This window comes from Danio aesculapii, chromosome 8, assembly GCF_903798145.1.
Source record: "Danio aesculapii chromosome 8, fDanAes4.1, whole genome shotgun sequence".
Lineage (NCBI taxonomy): Eukaryota > Metazoa > Chordata > Actinopteri > Cypriniformes > Danionidae > Danio > Danio aesculapii.
Window position 1 is genome coordinate 7,636,700 of NC_079442.1, and position 10,185 is coordinate 7,646,884.

Genomic DNA, 10,185 nt, shown 5'->3' on the forward strand with positions numbered 1-10,185 from the left:
ACTATTGCAGCATATGTTTTTTTTTTAATACAGTGGATGCCCTTCCAGCTGCAACCCAGTACTGGACAGCCAATTTAACTTATTCAATTCACTTATAGAGCATGTCTTTGGACTGTGGGGGAAACCGAATGCCCCCAGAGGAAACCCATACCAACAAAGGGAGAACATGCAAACTCCACACAGAAATGCCAACTGTCCCATCTGAGAATCAATCCAGTAACCTTCTTGCTTCGAGACGACAGTGCTAACCACTAAGCCACCGTGTCACCCTAAAACCCTAGGAATATGTTGGTATAAGTTTTGACCATATTTGGAAGGGTCATGAATATTAATGCTCCAGCAGCACATGTCAATGGCAGGAATTTATTTTAACATCCTCTTAGATGAGTTTATGGGCATCCTTTCACTTCAGAAAAATCCGGTAAGAGCTGAGATATGACACGATGCATAAACGTGCATTAAACACTTATACTCAGCAGTGTACATGTGTATGTTGCCTCATTACAAACATACATGGCAAATTTCATAATATACACATTAAGATATATACAAAATATTTAAACAGACCTTATGCCTTTTCAGGGTGACATTGATTAAACTTATAATCTCTACATTTCGCATTCTTATGTGCCTGGTTCACGAAACTCCTCTTTTACTTTTCTGTAAAACCTGCCCATTTTCAAAATAAGAGTCCCACATACATAGTGTGATAATATAGTGTGATTAAACTGAAAAAATGAGGGGGGGGAATCATTGTTGTAATCTCAGTAATAAACTTTGCAGCCAATGTTTTGTTCTGGTTGGCCTGTCTTTCACCGTTATTTTAAACTCACCAGATATACTTAAGAACACAGAAACAGTGATGTTTGAGGCTAACAATATGTTAATTCCATGTGCTGAACTTTTATTATTCAACAATGCTTACTGTAAGCTTACAGCTTTTCTTTCTATGGCACTTTTAAACCTGCTCCTCCTGCTTGTCATCTTAAACAAACAAAGGCCCAATCCCAATTCTAACCCTTAGCCCTTCCCCTTACCCCAACCCCCTTGTTTTACGCGTTCCCGTGAAGGGGAAGGGGTGTTCTCTAGCTTAAAGGCGTAGGACTAAGGGGAAGGGGTGAATAGCCCTTCGAACGAAGATTTTTCAGGCCCACACTCGAAACCAAGGGGTAAGAATATTTCCCAGAATACACAACCGAATACATTTTCCAGCCACAACAGCAGGATCGCAGCACCCGGAAGTAAGGAGATCCACAAATTCGTTTCTTTTTTGTCATTATTACAAATTTTTACAACAAACAAGCACATGTTTTAATACATTCATATCAGCGTTTGTGTTTTACCTTTAAAAAAAAAGCACTACAATAAAAACCGCTAAATTTCACGATCTATAATCCATAATCATAACTCCTGTATAGCAGTCCTACAACATTCAGACACTCAATGACACTCGAATACCCTGTCAGAAAGGTCTAGTTGCTTGGAATGAGCTTTTTACAGTGTCTGCTATAATGGTAATGTTGTTTTTGGTGTCTTTACATTGATGAATATGGCCACTGTGTTAAATGCGCAGTATAATTACGATCTTATTGCCACATTATATCATTATGATAACATAATATATGACTTTAGTGATTTCCTGAAGATAAATACCAAAAAATAAAGCAACTGGAACCACTACAGCAGTCGTGATCGTCTGATCTCATATGAAGCAAGAGATCGCGATGACATATGTTGACATGTGCAGGTGCTGTAGTGCTGTCCCAATTCTTAGGTGTAAATTTTAAAGCCCTTCCCCTTCACCCAAAAATAGAATTGGGATTGGGCCAGTGCTGAGAGAGGCATCAGTGAAATATGGGTTTAACTATAAATTCCTCAAAAGAGTCATGGACTCATGGGTGTGCCGGTCTAGGAAGGAGGTGTGATAAGGCGCATTGTTGGCATGTTGCTATTTTGAAGAACTGAAATAGACTTATATATAAATAAATAGACAAATATAAATATAAAAACCACTACCTCCATGCCTTCTTCACCTCAGGGGGCTTTTTCAGTTTATTCATGACTATTTGCATGTCATTCATTCATTTTCTTTGTTTTACGCAGCGGATGCCCTTCCAGCTGCAACCCAACACTGGGATACACCCATGCTCACTCTTTCACACTACGGCCAATTTAGTTTATTCAATTCATCTATAGCACATGTCTTTGGACTTGTGGGGGAAACCGGAGCACCCGGAGGAAACACACACCAACACAGGAAGAACATGCAAACTCCACACAGAAACGCCTGCTGACCCAGCTGGGGCTCCCACAATTTGCATTTGTATAATGTTATTATTATTAGCAGTTTTATTTAGTATATGCATATTTATATTTGTTTTAATAAAAACAAGTTTAGATTTGTCCACCTGTCGGATTTTGGAGATGTCTGCATCACCATATGGGGTATCAAAACAGAACGTTTGTTTGGAGATAACTCAGTTGTTTGACCACACTTCGTTATTATTGTTCATTTATTCCTTTGCTGGAAATTGAAACTGAATTTAGAAATAGTTTTGAAACAAATCTTTGCGCTTAATAAATGAAATTAAATATGTAGGCTAATGGGTGTCTTCAGTGGAGTGCATACAACACTGTTTCCTTATCCACAAAAGTAAAGGAGTAAAGAGTAAAAGTAAAGTAAAGAGAAAGTAAAGAGTTAATGAACTAAGAAACTGTTAATATTGTAATTTATATATTGAATACTTATTACAAGTGTTGCCATTAATGTGGCCAATGCTGCTGATATAGCATTAAAACAAACAAACAAGCAACAAATAAATAAACAAGTACACAAACAAATACATATACAAGTACATGATCTTAATGCACTTAAATCTACTGGTAAACACAAGAAATTGAAGAGCTTAAACACATGTGGTTTAAAAAGCTCATTTATATATCTGTAGATTCTTCAGAAGGATCCCAACATCAGCATCCTGAATCATGTATAAGGATTATATATTTTTTTTATTACAGTGTTTGACTGTAGATTGTTTTGTAACTAAACTTTGCAAACAAACTATTGTAAAAGGAGATATCTTATTAAACTTTCATTTTTGTAGATTTTTTGTGTTCAACAGCTGCACATATTGCTTTCAAACCAACCGTCTATTCCCCAAAACCCTTCTATAGTGGGGTTGTGGCTGAACTCAAAGCATCTGGAGGAAACCCACACCAACACAGGAAGAACATGCAAATTCCATATAGAACGGTTCAGTTGGGGATTGAAAAGGGGCCTTCAAACGGGGCAGTCACACCACGCTTTTTGTTCTATTGACTTCCATTTATACTCCTGTGAAACGCAAGCTTGTGTGAAGCTGTTTTGCATTTCATTGCATTCCAAAGTTCATGTCTGATGAACTCTGCCCTGCGCGATTCATATCACGTAAACGTGTGCGATTAATCAAAGGCTGATACATCATGATGTGACCTTGGCTGAATTAAAAGAACAAAACGCTTCAGGTCTGATCGGCAGAATTACGTCATTGGCAAGAAGTGGAGTAGACTGTTTTTTGTTGTTGTTGTTTTACCTTTTGTATATGTTATTTAATGTTGAATTGTGCTTTTTTGATGCAGATTGTGACGTCATGCAACCAACTTTACCAACTACCTTTTTCTGAATTAATAAACAAATAAATAAACGAATAAATAAATAAATAAATAAATAAATAAATAAATAAATAAATAAATAAATAAATTTTACAATTTTTTAATCCATTCAGCCAATCTCCGGGTCTAGCAGGAGCACTTTTTGCCAAAGTCCCTTAAAGGCAAGTCATTTCACTCGGCAGCCATCTTTGAAACGCCTCTCGGGCAGTACGCTTGGGCATTCTGTCTGAATGGGGAAACATCAAATTTTCCAAAACTGTTAGCCAAGCTTAAGATTACATTACATATTTGTAATCTCCAATAAAATTAAACAACAATGCTGTGTCTGAAACCGCCTACTACTCAGTAGGTACTGCAATTGAATTTAAACGTACTGCTGTATGAATGTGTGCAGTATGAATAGAATTCGGACATACTACATCCGCCATTTTGTCATGTTCACATGACCTACCCACGTCAGTAGCGTCGCTTCACTCCCATTCATGAATTCTCTCGTGGGGCATCATGGGATAGCGCAGCGTGCATGGGATGCGCACTTCAGAATCTCGCCGGAAGTAGTAGGTCATCCGGGTACTTCTCGCATACTGTTTTTGAATTCTATGAATTTGGACATACTACTCGACTCGCATACTGATTTTAGCGTACTGTATAGAATGGAAGCATGCGGTTTTGGACGCAGACTAACTTTCTCATAAGTTTCGTTTCTAAACAAAATGGTTTAAAAAAGGTTTTAAATCAAACAATATCAGCATTTTTTCAGGCTGTCCAAGCTAATGTGCATGCGCACTCAGAAGGAACGAGATCACGACACCAACCTTATTGACGGCCGTTCTACACATTATCATCCTCTGGATAATGATCGTCTGATTGCGCTGCTCTTCTGAAGTAATCCACAACTTGGTCTTGATGGCGAATCTCCTTTAGAAATGACAACAACACTTTGTTTACAAGTTTGTGGGTGTTTGAGTAGTTGCTGCTTGACCGCTTGACCTCACATTCGTTTCATACAGATTACAAAACGAGTAAACTTTTGTTTTCAAGTGTAGTTGGTTCATTTAACAGCACAGATTTCCAGCTTTATGTGGATATATTTCTTATGTCTGTGAAGTAAGTATTCGCTGAGATTCCAGTGTGTTTGTTGACCACAAAAGCCCATTCATAAAAGCACGCGGCTGATCCTAGCTTCACCCCCGGAGAAACGTCAGTCTAAAGTGATCGATGATTGGCTCCTGTATTAGTAGGCGGGGCTTCGTTCACCATATTGACCGTTACATTTTTCCCTATTCAAAACTATACAAGTGACATGTCTTGTGTATTCTATAGTTTTTGTTTCAGCTTAGTTTAGCTTAGCTTAGCTTAAATAATTAAAGTGGATTAGACCATTAGCATTAGCAAAAATTGCCAAAGTGTTTAGATAATTTTCTTATTTAAAGCTTTCATCAACTAACTTCCACCAATAAAACTAAGTTGGAAGTTACTTAGCTGGAGACTTTTTTCAGGCATCACGTAATAGAGTGGAGGAACCTCTATCAAACCTCTTCAGCTGCTTCAGAACGCAGCAGCACGAGTGGTCTTTGATGAACCCAAAAGAGCACATGTCACTCCGCAACTCACCCGTTTGCACTGGCTGCCAGTTGCTGCTCGCATCAAATTCAAAGCTCTGATGTTTGCTTACAAAGCGACCTCTGGCTTTGCTCCTTCGTATCTGCTCTCACTTCTGCAGATATATGTGCCCTCCAGAAACTTGCGTTCTGTGAATGAACGTCGCCTCGTTGTTCCATCCCTAAGAGGGAAGAAATCACTTTCCCGAACTCTCATATTCAATCTGCCCAGTTGGTGGAATGAACTCCCTAACTACATCAGAACAGCAGAGTCACTTGCTGTCTTCAAGAAACGACTAAAAACTCAACTGTTTAGTCTCCACTTTCCTTCCTAATCTTAACTGCCTCTCTGGCTATACCACTAACTGTACTCTCTCTCTCTCTCTTCTTAGACTTTACACACCTGAAACTTGTCTATAGCACTTGTTCACTGCTGCTCTTATAGTTGTGTAAATTGCTTCCTTGTCCTCATTTGTAAGTCGTTTTGGATAAAAGCGTCTGCTAAATGACTAAATGTAAATGTAAATGTAAACTATGACGTCAGTTTGCATGCAAAACCCTGGAAGCGAGTTCCGGTTTCCTCGTCCCAAAGTCATTGAGTTTTTTGAATGGGATTTCAGTTAAAAAAGGTCTGTAGCTACCACAAACTCAAGATAGTTTCACATTTTATTCTACGGCAATAAAACACATCATTTCCCAAACAAAGACGTAACTTGTGGCTGAACTATCATAGTACAATGCATCATTTGGGAAAAGAACAATGTAGTGGCGAGTGTTTCCCAAAACCCATAGTTTCTCTGTCGCAGATCTTTCGTTAGAACCACGTTAGTTATAACGCATAACGCCCATAATGATGCTCTATACGGGGTAGAGTAACAACTTCTGGGGAAGAACTCCATAATTTCTTTGTGCAGATTATATTGTTTTACACAAACACACATTTAAAATAAAATCCAATATTAGTTTTGCTAAAAACATGCACTTGTTTTCCATATTAATTGAAACATATGTAAATGGCACATATAGGGCCTGTGTTTCCTTTACAGATATTAATAAGAATATTACATATTCTATTCTAAAACATAAAATCACTTACAAAAGCTAACACATGTTCTAATATCACATATAAATCATATAAATAAATAAATAATGAGGCTATTTATTAAGAAATGTAATTTCTTAATAAATACTTTAATAATAATATTAATGATGATGATGATTATTATTATTATTATTATTATTGTTATTAATAAGTAGGATATTGTTTATTTATTTATTTATTTATTTATTTTTTGAAAAGTTTGTCTTATTTGACAAAAAAGAATATTGAAAGTTGTTCTCTATCCATGAATGAACTTGCAGGCATTTGATAGACCTGTCAATCACACCTCATTAAGGTAAGCGGGCTGTATGCAGGTGCATGACACACATTTAAATATGTCTTATGATAATACTATGTAGGCACATTTACATAACATACGTATTTTAAAACTTTTACAACAACTGTAATGCAAAACAAATGTATTTACCATGGAAAAACTATCCAACAGGCACATGGATCTATATACAAATGTGTTTTTTACGTATTTGTTTATAATATATAGCGTGGATTATAATATAATAAACCGAGAGAGTAAATCTTCGTCATGGACTATATTTCTAAAGATAAGCTTGAAAATTTGTCAGAAGCAGGGTGGTGCTGACGTAACAAGCGTGCGCCACAAAGGCAGTGTAGCCTAATGATAGCTTTTCAGTTCTTGCGTTTGCATTTAAGATCCAAATATGATAACATTTATATTTTTGTGTGAGGATTATTTGGTTGGACAAAATGTGTAAGAGTAATGAATTGTGCTCGAACATAGTTTACAGGGATTTTATCAAGGGAACTAGTTTTATGCTAGCAGCCAATTGACCTAAAATGTGACTCAATTGTTCATCCACTCGATGTGTTTTTGTCTGCTGTAGCCATGGTGTAAAATTTTGGTAATTTTTTATATTGTTTAATTCTTGTTTTTGTCTTTGACTTACTCTTGTTGTTTGTTGTTTTTAGTTATTGTGAAGCACATTGGTCAACTTGGGTTGTTTTTAATTGTGCTATATAAGTAAACTGTCATTGTCGTAGTCAAAGTTGCTTGATTATTATGCCTGAATTAGAGTATAGTTCCCTAGACTTATCAACTTCGAAAATAGGAACGTTTTATTTTTGCGTTGGTTTTAGTACACGATGTAACTACAGAAGAGTCAAGCTTTAAATAGGACAATTATCAAAACGCAGGTAATTTTTGAGCAAGATGCTAATGGTCTAATCTGATTCAGGATCTGTAGAGCTGCGCATCGTTGGATTTGCTCATCAGTGTTTGGACTCTCAGTAGTGATTATTAAACCACACTGAACTGAGCTAAACTGAACTGAACTTAAACACTGAAAACTGAACTACACTGTTTCAATTCACTATGATCTTCTATGTGAAGCTGCTTTGACACAATCTACATTGTAAAAGCGCTATACAAATAAAGGTGAATTAAATTCAATTCAATGATCTATGCTAAGCTAATCTAAAAGTGCTCTCGCCATACCATAAGTTTGTCTAAATGGATTAAAAAATGCTAAAACTCGACTGTTCAACTCTAGGGGAATTGTAAAATGACAGTGGAGTGTTTCTTCAAGCCAGTTTACTGATGTTTAAAGAATAAAAACAACATTTATTAAACAGTTAATGTGCGATTTTGTTTGGTGTGCGGCAAGCAGTTTATGAAAGTTTAAGATACACCCATTTAAAAACTTTGGTCATGGACAACCAAAATAAACTGTGTATATAAATAGCTAGAGGCATTGCAAATATGGCCTTCAAACAGACTTCCCTTTCAAATGATTTTGCTTGCTCTACTATTTTTGGTTTTGAGATTTACGTTAAGCTCTTCACAGTGACAAAAGCCAAGGTCAACCCTGGCGCATTATTTAAACGTACCCTCATATACATTTCTGGAGGTCACAAAATACGTCCCAGGAGATACGTTTTTTTTTTTGCAGTTTTTGCAGACTGACTAAATGACTGACCGATTGACTGACCCATCCACCTCCTTCCCTAAACCCAAACAACAGTGTTTCGAAAAGCAATCCAGAAAAAGAAAAGCCCTTGCCTGATTTTTACCACGTTTTCAGATTTTACCACATTCTCACCTTGTTATTTACTTGTTTATTTCGTTTTTTGCCTTCTGGAACCGTTCTTCGCCAGACTCAAAGCCCATTGTTGCGATCAACTCCGTTCTGCGTCTCAAGTCCGCCAACGAACATGGTGAGCCACTGGACAAACTGGTAACAGCGGGAAAGCCGTGCATACGAAGATAATCGGTCAGTTGGTAGCGCAAAAAGGAACAGCGTCATGCCGCCCCATAGTGTTCATTTTAAAGACTAAATGCAGCCATACATACTTCTGGCTACATAATTTGCGCTCTCCAGAAATGTATACAGGGGTACGTTTTCACAATGAGCCTCTGTTAGCAAAGGTTCCATCATAATATGAAGTCAATAAATAATAACAATAATAAATCCTAAATGCAAATTAGGTACATTTCCATTAAGTTATTCGAGCAGCAGACTGCAGTATTGGTAACCAACAGTAAACAAGGCAAGCATAATGAAGACAGCTGATTAGTCACATGGAAGTTAATGTTCGCTAAGCCAAGTTTATTTGGCAAATGCAATTTTCTATGTCCCATTATTCTCATCACAGGGATAGTTCACCCAAAAATGAAAATGACCTAATGCTGTAAAAAATATCAGTTAATTAAGTTTCCGTATTTTGTGTGTCACAAGTGTTTTCTGTTTATTTGCAGTTGTGAATTACATTATTGGAGCTTGATCTCTGCTCTGCCGACTTTTGATGTTGAAAATTCAACTCTACAGTTTAACAAAGCAACTTTTGTTGACATTTTAGTAGTTTAAAGTAATAAAAAGTATACTAAATAATAAAGAGAAATAAGCCCATAATGCAATTCAAAAGCATAAATAAAAATATTCATTCATTCATTCATTTTCAGTCCCTTTATTAATTTGGGGTCACCACAGCGGAATGAACCGCCCACTTATCCAGCATATGTTTTACGCAGCGGATGGAACACATCTCTGGGAAATGTCAATACACACTCATTCACACACATACACTACGGACATTTTAGCCTACCCAATTCACCTATACAACATGTTTTTGGAATCGAAGCACCCAGTGGAAACCCACGCGAATGCAGGGAGAATATGCAAACTCCTCACAGAAACACCAATTGACCCAGCCGAGGCTCGAACCAGCAACCTCCTTGCTGTGAGGCGACAGCACTACCTACTGTGCCACTGCGTCACCCTAAATGGGAAAATATCTCAAATAAAAACATGAATCACACGAAAAGAACCATTTACTCTCCATTATGTGGTTTCTTTCTTTTGTTGAACATAAAAGAAAAAAAATTTAAATGCTGGTTGACGGCACCGTTGACTTCCATAGCAGGACAAAAAAACTTTTTTTTTTTTGTGGCAAATCATGGTATTTCTATTAAAAATATGTCATTTCCAACATGTCAGTACTTTAAAATGTGCATTAACACAGTCTTATGAAAACCCAGTCTATATATACTACCTGACAAAAGTTTTATCCTCAATCCCAGTTGTAAGAGCTACAAATAATAACTTTATTATTTGAAAAAGTTGCAGAAGGTAGATTTTTCTGATGAATCATCTGTTGAACTGCATCCCAATCATCACAAATACTGCAGAAGACCTACTGGAACCCGCATGGACCCAAGATTCTCACAGAAATCAGTCAAGTTTGATGAAGGAAAAATCATGGTTTGGGGTTACATTCAGTATGGGGGCGTGCAAGAGATCTGCAGAGTGGATGGCAACATCAACAGCCTGAGGTATCAAGACATTTGTGCTGCAC